Here is a 25,705-nt window from a genome sequence, read left to right as displayed (position 1 = left end):
AGGCTTCACCTCTTCTAACCTCCCTCCGACAGGACAGGTCTCACCTCCTCTGTACCCCTGGACAGGCCTCACCTCCTCTGCACCCCTGGACAGGCCTCACCTCCTCTGCACCCCCTGGACAGTCATCGCCTCCGCCACCCCCCTGAACGGGGCTCTCCTACTCTGCACTCCTGGACAGGCCTCACCTCCTCTGCAGCCCTGGACAGGCCTCACCTCCACTGCACCCCTGGGCAGGCCTCACCTCCTCTGCACACCTGGACAGGCCTCACCTCCTCTGCTTTCCTGGACAGGCCTCTCCTCCTCTGCAGCCCCTGGACAGGCCTCACCTCCACTGCACCCCTGGGCAGGCCTCACCTCCTCTGCTTCCCTGGACAGGCCTCTCCTCCTCTGCAGCCCCTGGACAGGCCTCGCCTCCTCTGCACCCCTGGACAGGCCTCACCTCCTCTGTGCCCCTGTACAGGCCTCTCCTCCTCTGCACCCCCTGGACAGAACTCTCCTCCTCTGCGCCCCTGGACAGGCCTCACCTCCTCTGCACCCCCTGGACAGGTCTCTCCTACTCTGCACCTCTGGACAGGCCTCACCTCCTCTGCACCCCCTGGACAGGTCCCTCCCACTCTGCACCTCTGGACAGGTCTCACCTCCTCTGCACCCCTGGACCGGCCTCACCTACTTTGCATCCCTAGACAGGCCTCACCTCCTCTGCACCCCTGGACAGGCCTCACCTCCTCTGCACCCCCTGGACAGGCCTCTCCTCCTCTGCACCCCTAGGCAGGCCTCTCGGTGCTTCTCACAGGAGCTCTTTGTGAAGGATCCTCATCAAGGACAGAGGAGCCCAGAGTTCATTGCACCCCATACAGCGCCTCGGACTCTGCCCTGAGCCTCGGGGCGATATGCACAGGCCCCGAAGAAAGACACTGCTCCCCTGGACAGTCCTCTCCTCCTCTGCACTCCTGGACAGGCCTCACCTCCTCTGGACAGGCCTCAACTCCTCTGCACCCCTGGACAGGCCTCACCTCCTCCGCTCCCCACTCAGCCTCAGCAGCTCTCCTGACATCACTATGAATGCCAGGGAGGGGGGAATCTGATCCATGGATTAAAAATTGCAGCCAAGTGAGTTAGCAGCTCTCCTACCTGAGCAGTAACCTGTCCAGGCTCTCTCCTCATCCTTGGGGGGCAGATCAGGGGTCTGTGAGGGTCTGAAGATGGAGCAGGCTGGACACACCAGGAGAGGCCGGAAGTGATGTCACCACCGCTGCTGGTGCTGTCTCTGCCGCCGCTGACCCGGAAGAGGAAACCCTTCTCCCTTCCATCCAATGAGCAGCTCAGTGGTTTTTCATCAGCAGGCGAGGAGCGCCCTCTGGTGGCCGCTGACTGAACCGCCATCTCCAGGCTCCAGGAGTGAATACATTTCACACAAATAAACACTTATACCTGTAAAGACCTGGGATTTCAGATGTCACAGACGGGAATGTTTTTAAGGGTCCGACAGCTTAAGTACAGGGCCTCACACTTTGCTGCTGTAAAAAAATATTTATAGCTTCTCTTCAGATTGCATCTTCCAAACACTGATGTAAAGGACTTAAGAGTATTTACAGAAAGGTGACAACTGGAAGTGAAAGTCTGTATTTCAAAGAACATATCTGAATAGTGACAATGAGGCATAGGTCATGTGTCAAAGCGACAATTAAAGGAACAGTTTATTTCTAATTTTCCTATGTCTGTGGCTTATTCCTTATATTTGATACGGTTTTATATCCTCGAACAAGACTGAAATGTAGGCCCTAATTAGGTTTTGAGTTTCTGGTTTAAGAGCACAACGGTCTCCTAAAATATTAAGACACCGGCCTCTTCAAGGCTTTGTTGTTTTGTTTACAGTAACCACCATCCTCTCTCAACAAAGATTCACTGACAAAAAATAAAGCAATTTATCTTTGAAACAATTAATTCCTAAGATAGAGATACCAAGTATGAACCAGAAATTTCTCACACACTTTGCATTGTATCATAAAAATGAGTGGGTGTTACTGGTCTTAGGAACAGGGGGGGGAGGGAGGGGGGAATTTCACTACTCTAAACTATTCTACTCCTTCACATAGGCCCCTATATTATAGTACACTCGTCATCAATACAACGCTGATTAGTGAGTGAGTCAACTCTTTGTAGCATTGTCATGCAAGCAGCCTTGAGTGCCTCGACAGCGACATTGGTTCGGACGTGCATATATCAGAGCCTTCAAGCCTCACTCATCACAAGTGACACTCACACATTTGGGGGTCTGTCTGAAGTCTCACTCAAACCTGGCTCATTCTTCCAAAATATGGGGATTACCTAGAACTTCACACGTGACTATTCGGCACAGAGCAGACCCGCTGTCCCACATTTTGGTGGCAAAACTTTTCTCATATTTCACCAAGAGTACTACACACAGTTCAGTAGAATGTTACATTGAATGTCTATTTTAGTGAGACTTGGTTGTTAATTTTATCACTTTACATGTGTTCTGATCATGTCTATAAATTCAGCAATGTCTCTTCCTTTGATATTGTCAAAGTTGAATGTTAAGTGACACCACTCCCTGTGTCCTTTTTTAATACCTCAATTCTCCATTGATTTTTCATATACAATGAGCATGTTACAGGGATGAAAGTTTATCGATTCAGCAGAGTCCAAGATACTGTGTAAACTAGAACTTGTGAGAAGACATTGAAAACAGGAAAAACAATAAATAAAATAACCCCTCCAGATAGAGGTGATGTGGCTTAGAAAATCCCATAGATGATCAGGGACGGAGGACGAGGGGGAACACGAGGGGAAGGGACATTCAAAGAGGAAAAAACAAGCATTGGTATAGCCAGTAGGTCTCGCTTTTGGGACCTTGTAGGTATTTAGTTATGCAGCACAATATCCTTGGTGCAACAACACCAACCGTTGCATGGCTAAACACTTATAAGGTCCCAAAGGCTCGAAGTATTGGCTATGCAATTCAATTCAATTCAGATAATTTGTATAGCGCGCTACATACCCAGAGGGTCTCAAGGCGCTTGGAGAAGGGTGGGGAGTTACTTGTCGAATATCCATGTTTTAAGTTGCTTTCTGAATGCTAGGTGGTTCTGAGTGAGGCGAAGGTGGGTGGGAAGTGAGTTCCAGGTTTTAGCCGCCAGGTAGGAGAAGGATCTTCCTCCCATGGTGGTTTTGTTGATGCGAGGTATAGCAGCAAGGGCTTGGTTGGAGGAGCGTAGCTGGCGGGGGGGGGTGTAAAAGGAAAGTCGTGTGTTGAGGCATTCGGGTCCAAGTTCGTAAAGTGCTTTGTGTGCGTGGGTTAGGAGGCGGAATGTTATCCTCTTATTGACGGGGAGCCAGTGGAGGTTTTTCAGGTGACCAGAAATGTGGTCGTTACGTGGGATGTCTAGTATGAGTCTGGCTGATGCGTTCTGGATGCGTTGTAGTTTTTTCTGGAGTTTTGCGGTGGTGCCGGCGTATAGGGTGTTTCCGTAGTCCAGGCGGCTTGTAACCAGTGTGTGGGTGACCGTTTTTCTAGTTTCGGTGGGGATCCAGCGAAAAGTTTTTTTGAGCATGCTAAGAATGTTGAAGCACGATGATGAGACGGCGTTGACTTGTCTGGTCATCGAGAGTGAGGAGTCCAGGATGACGCCCAGGTTCCGTGCGTGGTCTGTCGGGATGGGTGCTTTTCCAAGGGACTCTGGCCACCAGGAGTCGTCCCAGGCAGAGGGGGAGGTTCCTGAGATAAGGACTTCTGTTTTGTCGGAATTCAGTTTCAGACGGCTGTGCTTCATCCAATCGGCCTCTTCTTTCATCCCTTCATGTAGGTTTGTTTTGGCGGTGTTAGGGTCTTTGGTGAGTGAGAGGATCAGTTGAGTGTCATCAGCGTAGGAGATGATGTTGAGGTTGTGTTGGCGTGCGATGGCCGCGAGGGGGCTCATGTATACATGGAAGAGGGTGGGACTGAGTGAAGACCCTTGTGGCACGCCGCAGATGACTTCAGTGGCCTCTGACTTGAATGGTGGAAGGCGGACTCTCTGAGTTCTTCCGGCAAGGAACGAGGTGATCCATTCCAGTGCTTTTCCTTGGATTCCGATGTTTCTGAGGCGTTGTATTAAGGTGCTATGACAAACTGTGTCAAAGGCTGCGGAGAGGTCGAGGAGGATGAGGGCGACTGTGTCTCCATTGTCCAGTAGAGTTCGAATGTCGTCTGTTGCTGCGATGAGTGCGGTCTCAGTGCTGTGTTTGGCTCGGAAGCCAGATTGTGAGGAGTCGAGGGATTTGTTGGTTTCGAGGAAGGCGGCGAGCTGGTTGTTGACAGCTTTCTCGATGACTTTGGCCGGGAATGGAAGGAGCGAGATGGGGCGGTAGTTTTTGAGTTCGGTGGGGTCCGCTGTGGGTTTTTTCAGGAGGGCGCTTAGTTCGGCGTGTTTCCAGCTTTCCGGGAAGGTGGCGGAGTTAAGGGAGCAGTTGATGACGTCTCGGAGGTGTGGTGATATGATGGAATCAGCTTTGTTGAAGATGTGGTGAGGGCATGGGTCTGTGGGGGATCCTGAGATGATGGAGTTCATCAGGCGGATGGTGTCCTCAGTGGAGATTGGGTTCCAGTCATTAAGGATGTTCAAGGGGGATGAAGGTACGGCGGGAGGTTGGGTGGGTTGGTCTCCGGGTTGGTTATCGAAGCTGTTGTGGATGTCTGCGATTTTGTCGTGGAAGAACGAAGCAAGGGAGTCGCAAAGGGCTTGGGAGGGAGTGATGTCGTTAGAGTTGGCAGCGGGGTTGGTAAACTCTTTGACGATGTTGAATAATTCCTTGCTGTTGTGGGCGTTGTTGTCGAGTCGGTCTTTGAAGGCGGCTTTCTTGGCAGTCCGGATCAGTTGGTGGTGTATGCGAGTGGCGTTTTTGAAGGCGTCCCTGGTACTGGTGTTTGGGTCTTTTTTCCATGCCTTCTCAAGGGAGCGACAGAGTTTCTTGGATTTCTTAAGATCATCGTTGAACCAGGGGGCATTTTTGTTGCCTAGTTTGATCTGACCTTTTCTCAGGGTCGACGCTGTTAGTTAGCCATTGAGTGAGGTTAATGGCTGCTTGGTTGGGGTTCGAAGAGTGGGCAGGGGGTTTTTGAAGAAGCGATGAGGAGATCTGGTCGAAGGTGATTTTGTTCCAGTTTCTTCGCATAGTAGGTTGAGGATGGTTGTGGGTAGTGGGTTTTTTGTAGAAAAAGTGAACGCAGCTGTGGTCCGTCCAATGGAGAGCTGTGGTGTGACTGAAGGAGATATGTTTACTGGAGGTGAAGATAGGGTCGAGTGTGTGACCTGCGTCGTGAGTGGGGGTATTAACAAGTTGTTGGAGTCCGAGGTTGGTGAGATTGTCCAGAAGGGTGGTGGTGTTGTTGTCGTTGTTTTTTTCCAGGTGAAAATTGAGGTCTGCCAATAGAATGTAGTTCTCGGAGGGGAGAGCGTGTGGGGTGATAAAGTCAGAGATGTCTTCACTGAATTGAGCACGGGGTCCTGGTGGCCTGTAGAGGAGGGTGCCTCTGAGAGTGGTCTTGGGGTCAGTGTGGATCTGAAAGTGAAGGTGTTCGGCGCTAGCGAGGTTGACGTCTGAGCTGGTTCAGATGCGGATGGAATTCTTATGGACGATAGCGATGCCTCCTCCTGTTTGCTTGGTGCGGTCTTTCCGGATGATCTTGTAGCCTTCCGGGATGGCGATGGTGATATCTGGGGCTGAGGAGGTGTTCATCCATGTTTCTGCGACGTCCGGGGAGGTGGTGTCTAGTAGATTCCAAAGGTCGATGGCATGTCTGTGGACCGAGCGGGTGTTGAGTAGGATGCATTTTAGGTGGTTGGTGTCAGGTCTCAGTTTGGTTTTAGTGGATGTGGAGTTGGTCTTGGTGCCGTCGAATTTGCAGGAGTTGCAAGTGAAGGGTCCGTGGGTGTGTCCAGGGGCGGCTTGGGCGCAGTTGGGGAGACGGCCGGGGTTTAGGGCTAAGAGGGTGGAGGCGTCATATGTGATGCGGGTGGGGTGGGTGGAGCGGGGGCCAGGGGGTATGGCGCTGGGCGCGGTCCAGGCATGGACGGGCGAAGACGGGCTTACCTTTGGCGCACCTTCGGCGCGGCCGCAGCGCGTGGACGCTGCGCGTTGGGACATCAGTCTTACATGGATGGTGGAGGGGGCGGAGCGTGGGAGGGGCAGCTGGGAGGCGGTCTCGGGGAGGTAGAGGCGGGCCAGAAGAGCTGACAACAACAACAAGATGGTGGCGGGCTGATTCAAAACTAAACCGGGGCACAGTCCGAGTCAAGCCTGAGCTATTACCACAAAGTTACACACCACTGGTGGGTCCGGCCAGAAGCGCTATGAAAACAAATGCAAGGCAGCTCACATGTAATTGTAAAATCTAGTTGCGTGCAGAAGCGCTATGTCATTTAATATGTGCAGCAGGCAGCAGATAGTAAAGGAACCAGTTCTGTGCAGGAGCGCAGTATGCAGTCAATGCTAGCAGCGCTGTGATGAATCAAAATGAGCAGTTAACGATACCAGTACTCCTTCCAGGGCCAAGGGAGCGTGGGGAGCGACCGTGCAGGAGCGAGTCCAGGCGGTCACACCTGCACCAGGGAGGAGGCGAGTCTGTTGTTCGTGGGTGGGAGGGGCAGCTGGGAGGCGGTCTCGGGGAGGTAGAGGCGGGCCAGGAGAGCTGACAACAACAACAAGATGGTGGCGGGCTGATTCAAAACGAAACCGGGGCACAGTCCGAGTCAAGCCTGAGCTATTACCACAAAGTTACACACCACTGGTGGGTCCGGCCAGAAGCGCTATGAAAACAAATGCCAGGCAGCTCACATGTAATTGTAAAATCTAGTTGCGTGCAGAAGCGCTATGTCATTTAATATGTGCAGCAGGCAGCAGATAGTAAAGGAACCAGTTCTGTGCAGGAGCGCAGTATGCAGTCAATGCTAGCAGCGCTGTGATGAATCAAAATGAGCAGTTAACGATACCAGTACTCCTTCCAGGGCCAAGGGAGCGTGGGGAGCGACCGTGCAGGAGCGAGTCCAGGCGGTCACAGCTTGCCAATGCTTGTTTGACAGTGCATTTCACTGAAACAGTGTATGGTAATGGTTTGCCACTACTATTGTTCATTGGCCCGTGGTCCACTTCCGGGTGGCTGGGGCTAGTCTTGATATTGTGCCCCTGTGTTTGCTGGTTAGAACATCAGTTGTGTTGAGTAACAGTATTTTGTGCATTCTTGTTTTGTGTCTGACATTGGAAGGCTTTCAGGGCCAGATCCACCGTCCCAGACTCTAGTAGTGATGAATGACTGCATCCTACTCAGTCCCCCGTCCTCCCAGTTCCAATGTTGATGTGCACCCCCCCCCCCCCCCGGTGGAATGCATCTGTTGCTATGACAATTTTGAAAACTGTTGGGGTGAAGAATTACAAACAAAGTCCAAGTGGCCAGTAGTATGTGAAAGTAACTCCTCTTTATTTTTGACAGTTCATCTTTTTCAAGAGAACAAAAATACAATTATAAAAAGTAATCAGCCAACGCGTTTCACTCCCTCGCTGGGAGCTTCTTCAGGGCTAAAAATCAAACAAATACAGACATACATAAATATTACAATTACAAAAATCATCTATAATACAAAAACAATACACAATTACATTTGGGAGAACACAGAAATGGGACTGTTGTCATTATCACTGAAACAGAGAGATATTTGGAAGACCATTCTTTATAGACCTTTTGTCAACCGTGCCTGTAACCTGAAAGAGCCATGTAGATCCCTCCGACTTGCGTAAAGGAGAAAAAGGGAAAAAGAAAGAAGGTTTATGAAGTCGAGAGAAAAAGGCGGATTAGAGGAAACAGTTGAAAGGTCAAAAGCCCAGATCAATATATTTCAACTAGTATCTGTCTACAGTGTGAATATTACAGGGTCATAGTATATGGCCAATGCAGCACGGTGCTGTCCGGGACAGTGGGAGTAGTAAGGTCAGTAAGCTTACCAGCATCAAAATGGGACTATGTTCATAGTCCCAAGGTATGGCGAATTCGTAGTAATCCCAAGGTATAGCAGGTTCGTAGTAAGCGTTGAAGAAATTAAAAAGACCAGTCAGTTCCAAAACCCGAAAAATGAGATATATATGTAATCTGAAAATGGAAGGGAAATCACAATGACCAAGAGAGTGAGTGTATGTTACGCAAAAACAGAACCTGTAGATCAACCTAATGTCAATGGTAAGTGGAGGGACAACCCGGACAGTCAGGTGCCCCCGGGCAGCAACAGCATAGTCTGTCCCAGACATCATAACGATATAAGGGCCTCATTTATGAGGCCTTGCGTCAGTTTTGTGCTTCCGATGCGTCACTTTTTGTGACGCATAGGCGGCGTAAAATATGCCTCCTGTTGCGCACTATTTACAAAGTGACGCATTTAAGCAGATGCGTCACTTTGTAAACCCCTGTGCTACATTATACCTGCGGCAGGTATAATGTATGCAGAGGGGGCGTTCCCCCGCAAAAAGCCTCGTAATAGTGATGCAGTGAAATCTATGAGATTTCACTGCGTCACTTTTAGGACGATGTTGCGTCAAAATCTTGCGCCTGCCTCACAGCAGGCGTAAGACTGACGCAAGCCCTTTCACATGGGGCTTTCCCCATGTGAAAGGACGCATTGCTGGAGTTGCGTCACTTTTGTGACACGCCCCAGCAATGCGTGACTTTTGCGCTTACAGATGCATCAGAAATACTGACGTATCTGTAACTCCTTGCGACATGATGCGTCATACTGTAAATATGACGCATCATTGGTGTCGCAAGGAGGACGCAGTGAAAAGTGACGCATCGCTGTTTTCACGCAGCGATGCGTCACTTTTCATAAATGAGGCCCTAAGAATATTCCAGACTGCGCCCTCAGTCATAGAAAGCGACAAGCAACAGCAGTAATAACATAGCCCGTCTCAGACAACATAACGATCTAAGAATACTCTACGCTATGGCCCTAGTCACAAAGAGTGACAAGAGTAACCCTGTTAGAGTGCCTACATGTTCTGTTTTCAACACAATGCCAGTTTATCAATCATTTGGACTCCCCCCATAGTCTATACGGATGGAAAGCGAGACTTTGGCAGAGTACAAATGATACCAAGATTACTTGACCCACCTATCGTCGGGTTCCGCGAGTGTACAGTCAGGTAATCTGCTCATAGAAAATATGTTTCAAACTTCCAAGGTAAAATCACCTTGGAAGGATACTCTTAGAAACTCGTGTGTTCCATCTGTAAGGGGAGAAGAAATCCTTGTAAGACAGGTAAGGGTAGCCTACACCCCCCCCCTTTGTTTGCCCCCTTCTTCCCATTAGTACATCTAGATATTACGACTCTTCTCTGCCCGTTACTTTAAAAATGTGGTACAATTTTACAGGGCACATATCCAGATTTATAACTGTTTAATTTGCTTTGACAAAGGGCTGGTCCCAAGATCTTCATGGGTTCCAAATATCCTACCTCTTGTTGAATCAAAGAAGCAGCGTTGTTATCTACAGTGGTGACTCAGCAGGCATCCAGTTTGTCACCCCGGATGGCCAAAGTCATATAACTGTCATGGGCGAAGTATCACGCCCTGTCCCATAATACGGACCTAGAAAATGAGATTGACAACTGTTTTTATATGCTACCACGTGAAAACAGATATATCTGTCATGGGCGAAATATCACGCCCTGTCCCATAATACGGACCTAGAAAATGAGATTGCCAACTGTTTTTGTATGCTATCACGTGAAAACAGATATAGTCACTGAATGTTTCATATTATCATGCTCGGCTTTAAAATAACATACATCCTCCCTTTTAACAGTTTTAAAGTTTTGTTTTAAAACACAACCCATATGGGTTTAACTACATCATCCTATTAGCATTTGTTATAGTGCCTTGTATGCTCCCCAATGGCAGCGATTATAACTGACACAAAGCCAAAAATAACATATCCGATTTCGGAGTAGTGGCCACAATCCTTCGTTGCTATATAGCACAGGATGGGCGCCGCCCGTATACATTATACTCCCTACAGTTAAACTGTTGGTTAGGGCAACACCCCGCCCTGTATTGTGGAGTAGCCCTTGTAAGACAGACAACAATAACAACATGCACAGCATTGTCCTGGTTTACATAGCTTCCCCTCTAGCCTTTCAAGATTACCATTTGCCAAAACCATATATACTTATATAATAACAGTATACATGGACCCAAGTCTATCGTTTGCCCGGCTCATCTCCCAATGATGCTCGATATTTTCGAAAGCAGTCCCCGTTGTATGTACTTACTGGAAAGATGAAAGAGCAGCGTAACTTGGTGTGTAAACCCGAGCACCTAAAAGGCTACGACCCCTGCCCTCCTTTTAAACCACGGCCGTCCAAGTGGAGAGACACACCCACACTCGTTCAAGTGGAGAGACACGTCCACACTCGTCCAAGTGGGGAGACACGCTCACACTCGTCCAAGTGGAGAGACACGCCCACACTCGTCCAAGTGGAGAGACACGCCCACACTCGTCCAAGTGGAGAGACACGGCCATACTCGTCCAAGTGAAGAGACACACCCACACTCGTCCAAGTGGAGAGACACGCCCACACTCGTCCAAGTGGAGAGACAAGCCCACGCTCGTCAAAGTGGAGAGACACACCCACGCTCGTCCAAGTGGAGAGACACACCCACACTCGTCCAAGTGGAGAGACACACCCACGCTCGTCCAAGTGCAGAGACACACCCACACTCGTCCAAGTGGAGAGACACACCCACGCTCGTCCAAGTGCAGAGACACACCCACACTCGTCCAAGTGGAGAAACACGCCCACACTCGTCCAAGTGGAGAGACACACCCACGCTCGTCCAAGTGGAGAGACACACCCACGCTCGTCCAAGTGGAGAGACACACCCACACTCGTCCAAGTGGAGAGACACACCCACGCTCGTCCAAGTGGGAAGACACACCCACACTCGTCCAAGTGGAGAGACACACCCACACTCGTCCAAGTGGAGAGACACACCCACGCTCGTCCAAGTGCAGAGACACACCCACACTCGTCCAAGTGGAGAGACACACCCACGCTCGTCCAAGTGGAGAGACACACCCACACTCGTCCAAGTGGAGAGACACACCCACACTCGTCCAAGCGGAGAGACACACCCAAAGCCGTCCAAGTGGAAAGACACACCCACACTCGTCCAAGTGGAGAGATACACCCACACTCGTCCAAGTGGAAAGACACACCCACAGCCGTCCATGTGGAGAGACACACCCACACTCGTCCAAGTGGCGAGACACACCCACGCTCGTCCAAGTGGAGAGACACACCCACGCTCGTCCAAGTGGAGAGACACACCCACACTCATCCAAGTGGAGAGATACACCCACACTCGTCCAAGTGGAGAGACACACTCACACTCGTCCAAGTGGAGAGACACACCCACACTCGTCCAAGTGGAGAGACACACTCACACTTGACCAAGTGGAAAGACACACCCACAGCCGTCCAAGTGGAGAGACACACCCACACTCGTCCAAGTGGAGAGACAAACCCATCACTCGTCCAAGTGGAGAGACACACCCACACTCGTCCAAGTGGAGAGACACACCCACACTTGTCCAAGTGGAGAGACACACCCACACTTGTCCAAGTGGAGAGACACACCCACACTTGTCCAAGTGGAGAGACCCACGCTCGTCCAAGTGGAGAGACACACCCACACTCGTCCAAGTGGAGAGACACACCCACACTCGTCCAAGCGGAGAGACACACCCACACTGCAGTTGTAAATACATATCAACTACCATTTGTTGTGTTTGAAACATTTTATTGAATAATAAAACCTAATAAACATAGGCTGATTATTAAAGCAAAACAAAACATCAGTCGCCATACGCATAAGAGACAAAAGTAGTACATAAAAATCAACATACTGTAACACAGCAAAGTTATGTAGAGCACAATTCCTAATTTCGGGCAATCTTTAAAGTTTAACAATAGAAATGTTCATAAAGAACAGGAAAGGAAACAAAGAAGGTAGGATACAGTGATTTCATTAATGTAATGCTTCCTACATATAGAAAAACAAATTCTAATTATTTAGCTTAAGCAATAAAGTCCTCACATTAAAATACTAAGATAAATATATTGAACAATGAACATTTCATATGTAATTAGAATTCAATTTGAATATTTTAACCTCCTCAGCATTATTTGACTCATGATTACAACCTGAATGCTTTCTGGAAAGGAACCACTTCATGGGGTTCAAAATCACATATTTTCCAACAATAGGATTCAAATGATAAACTTGAATTTCATTTCAATTTATTTATTTAGGCCATTTTGGAGATCAACAATTTGAAATATATACAAAATCCATACACTTTTGTAAAATTGTCTCCTAAACTTGAATTCCATCCACTTTTTGATTAAACACTTCCCATTCCAGCAAGCATCACAAGACCACTTGTTGTTATCTTCCCAATTAGTGATAATGTTTCGGATGGCAACAACAATAAATATGTTTAGAATTTTACCTCCGAAAGCAAAAACATGCCATTTCTGAAACATGGTGCACAATAAAATTTAGGAACAGAAGGGCATCTTTTGGTGTAGCATTCATTAAGGTTTGACCAGGCTTGAAACTAGAATTCCTGATTTTTTGGACATTTAAATGTCATATTTTTGAAAGAGTTCTAACAGACCCAGCACGAGCTCCGTGAAAAATTGAAGATGACTGAATTGTATTTAGAGAAAATGTGCTGATTAGTAATCTATTGATGTAAAATACAGTGGTCAGGCAATGCTTGAGGATCTAATCTATTCAGATTTTAACTCCATAGTTTGTTCAATAAATTGACTGAGCATAATACTTGAAGGTCCATCTCTCAGATCAGTTCTATTACAGTTTTAGTTGCGATAACACTAATACAGATCATTGATAAATAGATTTTAAAAGCCATGGGTGGAATTGATCCTTGGTCTAAATCTACATTATTGTCTGCAATGGAAACCAGATCAAATCTAAAATCATTGAATATGTTTTTTATAGTGGTTTAGAGTAAACCCAGAAGACACACATTGTTCCTGAAACTCAGAAAATGTATCTAAAGATTATGATTACATCCTATTTTATGTCCAGAGACTGCTTTAGCTGCTTTCCTGTTTAAGTGACTTTTGTAAATATATTTAACAAAACATTAACGCTGGATGTCAGAAATTCTGTCTTTAAGTATTGTGTAAGAGTTATGTGTGATGGTTTTTATTTGATCTGAAGCAACACTAACACTAAATAGGTACATGCACCGATTATAATTCAACTAACAATATTAGCAAACTTAATTTGGAGGGAATTGAGAAAAATTGGCTCATGTTTTATTGTTAAAAAAATCTACTGGTTCAGTAATTCACAGAGTTTGCAAATGCTAAACCCCTTTTTGAAATGTACTAAGTCCATTTAACAATTCAGAATTTGGAAGGGGAATGTTAATAGTTTCCCTTCTGAATATTTAATACATTGTTAAGGTATGTATTGAGCTTTGAAACCATATGTGGACTGAAAAACAGTAACAGGAGGTAGTAACCCAAGGGGACATTTGTGAATCTGAAAGTAAAATGGGGTGCATTAAAAATGCCTTTATTTAAAAGCTATCACAGACAAAGTAGTGTGCTGACTCTACAAGCAACCACTTTTTACCAAATGGATTATTAGTACATGAACCTCAGTATTTCCTATATTGCTGAAATTTAGTCTCTAATATTTTTGTAATGTCGTGTAAATATTTGTTCCTGTTAGTTCAGAATTTCAATAACGTCATTAAATGTACCTATTCTTTTTGTCAAACATATTGAAATATCTTTATCACAATTTTTGGGGCATTCTAAAAAGTGTTTTCACTCTCGAACTTGAAGCATCCTAAGAAAAATACTGACGCCAGTTCCTGGTTTCTCCTACATCATTTAGCTTTCTCACTAAAACAAGCACAATATTGATTTGAGAGCGGTTGTTATTGTAGTCATACGCACTGGGGTTAGTTTAGAAAAGACCAATTACTTAATCTTTCGAAATAATACTTGGAAAAGTTTATTTTCAATCATTTCAGATAACTTACTGATAAAGATATCAGATAAAGATCCCCAAATTTCTTATACCTTGTGGTATCAAAAATATGCTAGAATTAACATTCAAGTTATATTTGCGATTATCAACTTTCTGTTATTTTAACACATTTTGTCAGTGCACAGAGTATTTTCCCTACATAGATCACATTTCATGCAATGGTCTGTGCTTGAACGTACAATGAAGGGGTAAAAATGCATTTCTACCACAATCAAGAAACCCTTGGGTCTCTGAGAATTACTGTTGCAAATGAAGACCTAGCTAAGATGAAATATCCCTTCAAAAGGATGATTTCCCTCACCCCCCATAGTTGGCATGCTTCCTTATTGGGAATCTCCTTGCACCATGAAACAACCCCCTCACTGAGAGGGAGGAGTTCAGGCATATTTTGTTATTGAGAAAGGTATACTAAATACCACAATAATGAGCTCAGGGTAGTGGGGGCAGCAGAGTGAAAGTTAAAACTTGCTAAAGGGTATGCGGTTTTCATTATTTGTACGCCCCTGGGCCAGGATTAAAAATAGGACACTGTGGGAGAAATATATATGCACTTTTAGAATCAATAAGAGGTCAACATGTTTCAGCCTATTAACCCTCCAAATAGGTGTTTGCGGCATTCTTCAGGACTTAATCAAAAGTTCTGCCGCTCAATGTACTCAATCAATAACAAGCATTGTCATAGCCAATAGGTCTCGCCTTTGGGACCTTATAAGTGTTTTGCCATGAATATTCAGTAACAATATGAAATAATTACTATAAAAAAAGAAGACTATAAACTAACTAAGCTAGACGTGACTTTATAACTGTTTAATCACACGTTTCTGGAGGTTTAGTATATATAAACTCCTTTTTCTATGGTGTGTTATATAAAATTGATGCTCTAAATTTTGGTAAGAGTACACAACATCAAAAAATTAAATACTGCTTTTATATCAATTTACCTTTGAAAGCTTGAAGTGAAAGACAATTCTAAGTGGCATTTGGTTATGAGTAGGCGCTAATGACTATTTCCGGATGACAATGTAATTAGCATTTTTTGTATAAGATGTGTTAACAGTAAGGGTAGGGAAAATTGCTATTTTGGCTAAAGGCTGCCCTTTCTATATGCATGCGAGTTTTAATTTGTAAACAGAATCACAATTTGTTATGTGGTACACTGTAATGTTAGATTAATCTGTTTTACCCTTTTGATAAGCAAGGGATGACGATGAACCGTGTTTTCGTCCCTGGTTTTAAATGGATTCAGGTTGGAACAGACTTTACCTCAGAAAATGGTTGTTTACCGCATGCTGCTTTCATGCGACTTAAATCCCTTCAGTCGAAGAGGCGGCTGCATGCCTGCATATATGGCCAGATCACTACTTGGCTGTTTCGGTTCTCCAGTGGTGCTAGAATAGAAGCTGTTAAGGGCAGGGGCTCAGCTTCCCATTGGTGCAGCAGGTGCAGTGGCACCAGGTCCCAGTTGCCTTAAAGGCCCACTGAACCCTGATAACTGTTGTTTGTCACAGTTCAAACAGAGTTCTGAGGGGCCCAGAGAACAATGATTATTGCTGTTTTCCACAGTCCAAATAAAGGGCAGAGGTCACATTTCCCTGTCTTGCCTTGGGGCCCAGGGCACACTGGCTAGGCCACTGGTTAAGGATGCAGTGGGGAAGAGGTGGCGAGACAGGTGGATTATCTAAACAGCTCGACGATGACTTCATGCCTGGGTATTAAAGTATTCATTACAATTAAAGACTGAAGCAGGAATAGATCTCATAATATAGGAAGGCCTATGTACAAATGCAGCTCGATTAGCGGCTGCCTTTAACTTCTCACTTCTCCTAATTTACAGTTTTATATTAGATGCAGACATAAATCGTGACCTATGAATATGTTTATCTATCTTTAGGTTCCAAATAACCCATCTTTTCCATATGCAAGTATCAGACCGGTCGGGAACGCCTAATGGCTTTGAACTTGATAAAGCCACATTAATCACTGGTCTTGAAAGGCAAATGGCAGCATTAGGCACGCAGAGGTGTATTCTACGTAATTTCATTATGTTCAGGGTACGGGAGAGTGTTTAGGACATAAAGCACGTTGACAAAAACATTTCTGCCACCATAGAAATTCAATCTTCCTTGTCCTACCCTACTATGTAATGTAATGTAATGTAATGTAATTATGCATTTATATCGCGCAGCTGTCGCTCCAAGGAGCATCTAGGCGCCACTGATGACCAGAAGATCTATCACATGGTCAGGCTGCTTATACTAGTTTTTCCCACTGTCATACTAGTGTTCTAACCCGGGAGTCCTGTAAGTTGAAAATCCAGGTTTTCAGTGCCTTCCGGAAGTCGTTTTCCCTCTCTAAAGCCCGAAGGTGAGGGGGAAGAGTGTTCCAGGCTTTGGATCCCAGGACTGGCAGTGATTTGCCCCCTCTCGTGCTAAGTCTAAAGGCCGGGACCGACAACAGGTTGGCATTTGAGGACCGCAAGGTATGCATCGGCTGGTACCTAGCGAACTTTCCCTGTAGATATTTCGGCCCTTGGGAGTGGATGGCTCTGAAAGTGATAATCAGGATTTTAAAAAGGACTCGTTTGATGATCGGTCGCCAGTGCAAGGTTTTTAATGCAACTGACGCTGATGATTTTCTCGGCCATTTCAACACTAGCCTAGCCGCTGCGTGTTGCACCATCTGGAGTTTGTGAGTAACAGCTTTGTTAGTGCCTGCATATAGGCTGTTACCACATTCTTTGTATCCCCGAATTAAATAGGCACACAAAATAGTACCGAAATTTAAGGCCCAGTTCAGAATAACATGGAAGCTGCACTGTCCCAGACTACACAACGGTGCAGTTTTCAGTGGGTGCTATCATCCCACACAGGGGAAGTACACCAGATTATGCTGGAAAAAACATGTGGTGCCCCAACGTAGGCGCAGTTGTAAACCACCAGTCTGCTTACATAGTAAAGCGTCTGGCAGCTATTAAATGAGGTGGCACGTTTCCCATGCAGGTGGTTGGGGTCTGTCACCATCCTGTCAGGTGGGGGGTATACAATCAGTGCGCCTCCTGACTGCTTGTTTGCCTTTTCGCCCGTGTCAATAATACAGTGCAGTCCTTGGAGGAGTAGTCAATTTGTATTCATGAAAGACACTTGTGTTTCTCGGATATATAATACCCTGATGATGCCTGAACTGTTCCCCAATGGGCTATTTGTACATGGTATTGAATTGTATGGTCTTATGAGCACTGTTAATAATAAAAAAAAAGATTTAGTGGAGTGTTTATTGCCCTCTATGTCACACTACTTCTAAGCACCTAATACAGCTTGTACAGTGGTTACTGTCATCTGTTCACCTACATTATGCTTAATATAAATATTGCACAATTTAGGCGTTTGTGTCTGCCTACAACGTGGACCTGATACAAATTGCAGTACCTACAAGGTGGATGGTACAATTCAACAAGAGTCTAAGATACTCCAGCACAGATGACTTTGCATCAACATTACGGGACATCAGTCTTGATGGCAAGCCAACTTAAAACGTATCAGTATTGTATACATTATTATCAGAGACTATACTTGCCTCTTGGATACAACTTTACAACGGAATTGTATTAATTTTTGTACAGTTGTGTGTATACAGTAAAACAACCTACCCACTATAAATGATCTGTCTATTCATCTTTTTGGGATCTGGAGTAGCATTCTACTCGCCGAAAAGCCCTTCAACACTTCATCAGGTAGCAAGCGCTATATAAATGCAAAACCTTCCCTCATCTATCCCCCCACTATCTTTTTTAACCCAACTAACAGACCAACATGTCCAGCTCTCAAATACATTTTATATTTCCCTATACTAATTAACCACTAATCATTTTGGGATCCTGGAGTAGCATGCTACTCGCCAAAAAACGCTTCAAAATTCATCAGGGGTAGTAAGCGTTATATAAATCTAAATACATTACAATTACTGTTTACATCAGGCTGCACTAAAACGAGGATACAAGTAGGGTGGGGCTTAGAGTTTATCTGCCCAGAACGAAGCATTCTACAGAAAGTGTGTGAACAGTCTATATGTTGTGCGCCTGGCATAGAAAAACACAGCATACAATATTTATCGAAGAGTCTATTGGCTCAGTCAAGGCTTCTATTTTTAATACAATTCATGTTTGCAAGCACAAGGATAGGAAAAAAGCTTTCTAAATATACAAAAGAAAATTGGATGCGTTTGAAAAACGTTCCGGCCCAAACCCATCTCCCATATACCAGGAAGGATACACTGTGAATGCAATATCTTCTGTGGAAATGTGCGCCTTTACAGGAGTTACATTTGAATTATCAAAAAAAACATACCTCCTCCCAAAAAGAAAATGTTACTGGGCAAACTGGAAAGTAAATGTAAAGGAATAAATTGGCCCTGTATCAATACTGAAGGCATTTTGGACAAACCGGGGTTAAATATTTCAGAAGGTAACAATTTGATGAACCAGGCTACCAAGGCACAGGAATGTGGTGGGAGCATCCAGCTCTGGGTCGGATTCTTGGAATGAGGCACACGCCGCAGGGAACAGATGCAAGGGGCACGCATCGTTCTCGTAAACTACCTTGACCTATATGGTGCAAAAATCTAGGCTCTTTCATTATTTGGTATTAAAACGCATAGATATAGAAGACAGACCCCCACGCTCTGGACCTCAAAAGAATGGATTCTTAGGCATTCTGAAATTTTTTGTGCAAGAGGGATTTAAAATGAACTATGTTGCCTGCAAAAGGTCAGATGGCATGGCATGCATGATTTGGTTCCCATAATTCCTTGCAAAAAGGAGCTGGTGAATTTGTGACTCCACAGAGCTGCCATGGGATCTCTGACTGGTCAGTTCATCTCTTCAAGCTATCACAGAATACATTTCTCCTTGGTTAATGCTTAGAAACTGGCAGACCAGGTCTATTTTTCAGGGGTTATTCGTACTCCAATCTGCCTCAGCTTCCAGGCACAGGGTGATTAAAAAAACGCTTTATTAAAAGTACAAAGATCGGTCAGCAGGTTTTACAGCTTTTTGTTAAACATTGAAAAGGTCCCAAAGCAAGAGAGGGAAAGGCAGAAAAGGGGAAGGTGATAACGAGAGACAGCAAGGATAAATAAGCACACACGCAAGAGTGTGTTCAGAGTTTAAAGCCCTTACTAAAAGCCTCGCAGAGCAACGCATGCGGCCTGGTTCAGGCGAGACCTAAAAATGGTGTATGAACCAATATAAGTATAAAGAAGGGTTTTAATATACAAAACCATCCAGTGATCATATTAATCTTCATAGAGTGGTTAATTCACTGGTGGTACCAAAAAGAATGCATACATAGGAAATATAAGAATGGTTTTAAAAAATTGAGGTCAGACATTTGAACAACTGTGCTAGCGTTACATTTCAAAGCTATTCAGTCCAGGACATACAAACCTGTCCAAACGGGAACCAACCATATACTGTAGAGTCAATGTTTGTTATTCTTAGTATAGGTGAAAAATTAAATAATTTATAGACAAGATTCACTACAATAATAATAATATACTTTAAAAAAGGTTAATCCGCCGACGTCGGGAAATGTGCCTCAACTCACCATGGCATGCGGCTCAGGGTGACTCTCCGCCCTAATAAAGAATTATAGGAAGGTGAGCATGGTAAGAAAATAAGTCTTCTGGAAGGCTGTAACAGTTCTAGGCATTTCAGAACAAGTGTAATGAAAAAGTGTGCCCATGTAGATTAAAAACTGTCCACATACTCATAGGCGGTGTCTGCAATAGTGACTGAGGTATTTTCGTATGGCTGTGAAGTCCCTAATACGTTCTCCGAGCATGTATTCAGATGTCACTAAGGTTTATCGAGACAAGCGGGCAGCGTAATGGTGGTTAACACTAGAGGGAGACACGCCAAAACCGTGGAGGCAGTCGTGTGTCTGCCTTGAAGTTTGTGTATCAATGTTTTTGATGGCTCATGCCTCATAACAGGCTTGTGTTGCGGCAGCACAGGGTGAACAAAGGCAGAACCTAGTGCAGTAACTTCCAAAGGAAACATGTGGTGTTGTGGGGCAAAAAGAGACACTTAGAGCTAGTTAGCCTAACACACAAGTACAGCGTGCTTAGATTCCAGAAGCAACTGCCCCATTAAAATATGCAGCTGTAAGGCACATGATAACACTGCCTAGTTTAAACATATATGCAGCATTCTTCAAGTTGAAAACAGCGGACGTGTTTGATGTGCACTGCAATCACAAAGCTGCAATGCAGTGGAGTAAACGGGCTTAAAATAGTTGACCTCTGCATGGGGGCAGCGTGCTTTGTTTTCAAGACACAACACCTGCCACATGTGCACTGAGAACTTTCCTACGACATGAGAGTGTGCTTTGAAACTTCCATATCTTTAACATGAATGCAGCATTCTTTACGTTTTCATAACAAGAAAGAAAAGAAAAGACGACCTTAATGCACAAATGATTCAAGTTGAACAAAAACATAGGTTCAGGGACTCATTCCTGTATACAAAGAACACGCTGCCTCGGTGCAGAAAAAAATTACAGATATAACAAACATAGGGTCAGAGACCCATACCTGTATACGGGGAGCCAGCAATTCGTTATACCACAGCAGATGGAGGACGGTGGTATAGAGTAATTGCTGTTGCTTGAATAGAGGATACGGGGCTAGCTAAAGCCAAATTTGGTGTGTGGCTACTCACTCAGGTTGTATATCACATCACTCTGATGCAGTCACGTGACCATGAATACTTGGGAAAAGTAGTCGCATGCGGGCAGCATGAATCTGAATGAACGCGCACTAAATGGTGACGGCTTTCGTGCCTCCGTCACACACAGCCACTTCTTCACGTGGAATAGAATCACTAAAGATGGGCCTCCATCGAAGTTAAATGCAAACACCATGATGTACTGGCATGTGTTTTTAGAGGGTCAGTGTCGTATACCCAAGGGCGGAAGACCCATTAGGAAAATCAGCACACCCAAAAACCAGATTGCCCGTAGTAGAAATGAGTGATGGGTGTGTAAACCATGTCCCTTGTACTACACATGTATCCTGTTGCAAGCGGTCAGCCCCATATGTCTAAGGGTATAGAGCGGTCAGTGCACCCGAATGAGAGTGCCCAATCTTATAAGGATAAGTGTAGGATGTTTGGACCATGTCCAACGGACAGTCTTTTACAGGTATCTGGTAGAGGTAATCTTCTGAGCTTATTAGAGTACAATAAAAAAAAGAGATATATATGAAAATATAGAAAAGAACAGGCAGTGTCCCTCACACATATTCTAAGGCACCTGGCTATCAGGAGCCATAGTTCTATATGGTTAGCCATACATATTCTCTTGTATGTTAGGTGACCGATGGCACTTCACCACACACCCTGAAAAATCGCGCACGTGGAAAAGGTCAAGTCTAATGGGGCCCCCTCCGTCAGAGAAAGGACAACTACCCTGTTCCTACTGCAACCAATGGAGATTTGGGACTATTCGACATAGACAAGGGAAAATTGTGTTCAGGCCCGTTCTATCCCAATCACTGCTTTTGTTCCCATGGTTTGTCTGCGCCAATTGGGATTTCAGTTATATGTGTGTATCAACGATATTTTGGTCATCTGGCGAGGTGAAGATCAATCTATCACTACCTTCGGGAAATCGATTTGCAAGAACTAGCCCCCACATGCATCATTCATAGATTTTGCGATTCTTAATTTGCAAAAATTACCGAATCGCAAATAAAGAATCGCAAAATGCTATGCATCATTTTTTTCGCTATTTATTTGCGATTCGGTAAAAATCGCAATTTCTACCGAATCGCAAATATATTGCGAATTCCTAAGTGCATTTTCGCAAATCCCATTGATTCCTATGGGCCAAAAGGCCCATAGGAGTCAATGGGAAGGCATTTACAAATTGCGAATTTGAAAATGCAATTCGCAATTTGTTAATGCATTCCAAGGGTGCAAGGGGGGGTCCAAAGGACCCCCCCACCTGCACCCCTGAAATGTATTTGAAAGTGCATGTTTCACACACACATGTCCTAAGGACATGTGTGTCTGTAACATGACAGTTTAAAAAATGCTATTTTTTGCTTTTTTACAGATTTTCGCAAATTAACACGAGGGTCAACCTCGTGTTAATTTGCACTTCCTATTTCAAAATTCGCATTTTTTTAGAAATTGATGCATTGCATTTAAGGAATCGCACAAATGCGATTCCTTAAATGCATTCGCATTTTTAAGAAATGCAAAAAAAAGCGAATTTTAAAACATTGTTTCATGCATCCCAAAAACGTATTTAGGAAGCGCAAACGGCCGAATTTACCGATTCGCACCGTTTGGACTTCCTAAATAGGTTGATGCATGTGCCTATAAGAGTGTGGCATGCCAATGACTGCTTCCACAACAACTTCAAGAAAATATTGTACTACCTTATAGTTCTATTAACGGCTATAAACAGAATTTTCATAAAGTAAACAATTGGTTTATTAAGGAATTCAGACTTTCACGTAGATATCCTTCACAAAGGACATCTCAGAAATCAGTCTGGGTGGAGAGAGGTACAAAAGGGCCCAGGCTCGGGCTAAGAAAGAATGGGAGGAAGATGGCAGGAACTCAAATTGGCTTGCTCTCTTAAGAACTCCACCAGGTTGTGGGCACTTGTAAAGTGGAGGGGAGAGAGGTCTCTGCTTCACCTCTGCCAAATAACATTTCTCCCCAGATCTAGGTTGATCATTTCTCCAATCTTTATTCAGTAACTCATTTTAATGAGCCGGACTGTGTAAACAGACAACTCTATAGCTGTACCTGGCCATTTCCTAGACCTGGCTGACATCCTCAGCTCTGGATGCAATAACCAGAGGTAGAGCTTCAGGATTAGACAGCATTCCAGCTTATATCCTTCTGCTAGAAAGAGATAAATTGTCTTGGTATAACCTTTTCTTAACTAATGCCATTATCAGTGGTGCCCCAGTGCCTGACTCTTGGAAGGGAGCGGACGTCGTCCCAATATATAAGAGGGGGGATAGCTTCCATCCAGCCAATTACAGGCTGATCAGCTTGATCAACTGTGCGAAGAGCATTTCTGCCCAATTGGTCTTGAGCAAGATTGAGGAATGGACTGCAGCTAAAGCCATTGTATCCCCCTTTCAGACAGGCTTTAGGAAGAAGATATCCACGATTCATCAGGTTTCCGTTTCCTTTTACTATATTGAAAGATCGTTGTGGTCGGCAGGAAAACTTGTATGTTGCCATCATCGACCTTAACTCTGCTTTTGACCTGGTTCCACCAAGCAGGCTATGGAAGGTTTTGGGTGATATGGGCCAGCCCAGGAGGCTTTTGGGCCTCTTGAGCAGTCTACACAAGGGTAATTATGCCCTGGCTCGCGGGAGAACCCAGGGCCAGGTGACTGAACGATTAACTATCAATTAAGGTGTTCACAAGGGCTGGGCACAGGCACCCACCCAATTTTTGTTCTATGTTAATGTTGTTCATTATCCGCCCTCTTTCTCAATTGATGCACCATCCCTGGTAGGCACAAAACAAACAAGTTACCTTCGGTAACGATGTATCTGTAAGACATATATTAGTTATAGATTACTTAGCTTAGAATTACCCGCGTCAGACTGGATCCAAATAAATTTTTACTTAGCAGTACCCCTGCGTGTCGGTAGGTGGCATCAGTCGACTCCGCGTCCGTCATCTGCGTCATGGTCGCCGGGATGATGCAGCGGTGTCTACTTAGACTCCGCTCCTGCGCGCTAACGTCAGTTCTGATACAACGTTCCATGCCAGAAGCACAGAGCCATGCAAAACACTGACCCCTGGTGCACAAAACTAGAGCACTGTAAGGGAGTCCCTATCCTTTTAAGTCAGTGTGCAGAATGGGGAGGATGGGTGGGGAGGTAAGGAATCTGTAACTAATATATGTCTCTTACAGATACATCGTTGCTGAAGGTAAGTAACTTGTTCATCTGAAAGAGACTATTAGTTATAGATTCCTTACCTTAGAATAGATACCCCAGTAATACCAATCCCAGAGGAGGGTCTGCAAAATAAGTTCACACCAGGAAGTCCTGGAGAACCAAACGGCCAAAAAAGCCATCTCTCTGGACTTGGCTGTCCAGGCAGTAATGCTTAGTTAACGTGTGCAGGGATGCCCACGTGGCTGTGTGACAGATGTCAACCAGCGGAACTCCACATCCCAAAGCAGTAGTGGCTGCCGTTGGTCTGGTAGAGTGGGTGCACAGTCCTACTGGAGGTTCCTTTTTAGCCAAAGAATAACAGATCTAAATGCATAGGACGACCCATCGAGAGATGGTACCTTGGTGCACTGTCTGACCTTTCTTGGTGCCCACTTAATCCGCAAAGAGTTGATCATCCACCCGGAAGTCTTTAGTGCGGTCAAGGTAGAAAGACAGCACACGTTTTCGGTCCAGACAGTGGAATATACCCTTCTCATTGGAAGGGTGCAGAGGAGGGAAGAAGGTGGGCAATGTGATGGTCTGACCTATGTGGAAAGAGGTAATCACTTTGGGCAGAAAAGAGGGCTTAGTACGAAGGACAACTTTGTCCGTATGGACTGCAAGAAAGGGAGGTCTTGAAGATAAGCCTGAAGCTCACTCACCGTGCGAGCAGAGGTAATGGCAAGCAAAAAAGCAGTCTTCAAAGGAGGCGAAGAGGACAATTATGTAGGGGCTCAAAGGGAGCACACATAAGATAAGTGAGGACAAGAATCAAGTTAAGGTGGAAAGTGATGAGTAATGCACTTCAGAAATGTGTTAACAATAGGATCGATGGCCATGCTCAAGAGCTTGGGGTACCAGACTCTTCGTGCCCAGTCCGGAGTGACAAGAATGACTTGGGACCGGTCGCGTTTGATCTTGTTCAGCAATTTTGGCAGAAGTGGTACAGGCGGAAAGGCGTACGAGAGGCCGCAACTCCTCTTGTGACGAAAAGCGTTGCCGAGCGAGAGCCACCTTGGAAACTCCAACACGCAGAACTGCTGACATTGCGTGTTCTCTTTAGTGGCGAACAGATCTAACCAAGGCTCTCCCCACTGCTGAAAGAGACCTTGCATCACCTTCGAGTGAAGACGCCATTCGTTATCCATCATGCACCAGTGGCTGGGTTAGTCCGCCCTGGCGTTCAGGGAACCCTCTAGGTGTTGAAGCACCAGAGATGTGCCCTGATGTTCCAGCCATGTCCAAAGGCGAAGAGCCTCTTGACATAGGGTCCACGACCCCATCCTGCCCTGTTTGTTGCAGTACTACATGGCGGTGGTGTTGTCCGTGAACACCTGCACCACTCTTCCTTTGACAGAAAGAAGGAATGGCTTCAGTGCAAGACAAATCGCCCGGAGCACCAGAAGGTTGATGTGGTGCCTGGACTCCGCCGGAGACCAGAGGCCTCTGATCTCCGCCTTTCCCATATGGCCGCCCTATCCCAGGAGTGACGCATCCGTCACAACTGTGAACTCAGGTTGGGGAAGGGAGAGGGATCTGCCGTTGACCCAATCCTGGTTCGTGGACCACCACTGCAAGTCCCCTCCGAAATC

The 25,705-nt window shown here is 45.5% G+C and overlaps 1 protein-coding gene across 11 annotated transcripts in view; it reads right to left on the bottom strand.

Moving 5' to 3' along the window:
* Positions 1-25,705, bottom strand: part of LOC144754962 (uncharacterized) — a 225,443-nt gene that overhangs the window by 139,369 nt on the left and 60,369 nt on the right. For 4 of the 11 annotated variants that reach the window (XM_078643369.1, XM_078643806.1, XM_078643458.1 and 1 more), the window contains 2 exons: positions 9,499-9,631; positions 9,156-9,270 (listed from right to left, as the gene is read on the bottom strand). The exons of 4 other annotated variants lie outside the window; for them this stretch is intronic. The gene's annotated coding sequence lies outside the window, so the exon portion shown is untranslated. Of the gene's footprint in view, positions 1-7,456; positions 7,576-7,998; positions 8,144-9,155; positions 9,271-9,498; positions 9,632-25,705 lie in introns of those variants that run through there. 3 more of the 11 variants (XM_078643541.1, XM_078643900.1, XR_013594886.1) reach the window with 2 other exon arrangements.

The sequence above is a fragment of the Lissotriton helveticus genome, chromosome 1_1 (genome assembly GCF_964261635.1).
Source record: "Lissotriton helveticus chromosome 1_1, aLisHel1.1, whole genome shotgun sequence".
Taxonomy (NCBI): Eukaryota; Metazoa; Chordata; class Amphibia; order Caudata; family Salamandridae; genus Lissotriton; species Lissotriton helveticus.
This window is presented reverse-complemented; position numbering and strand designations above follow the sequence as displayed.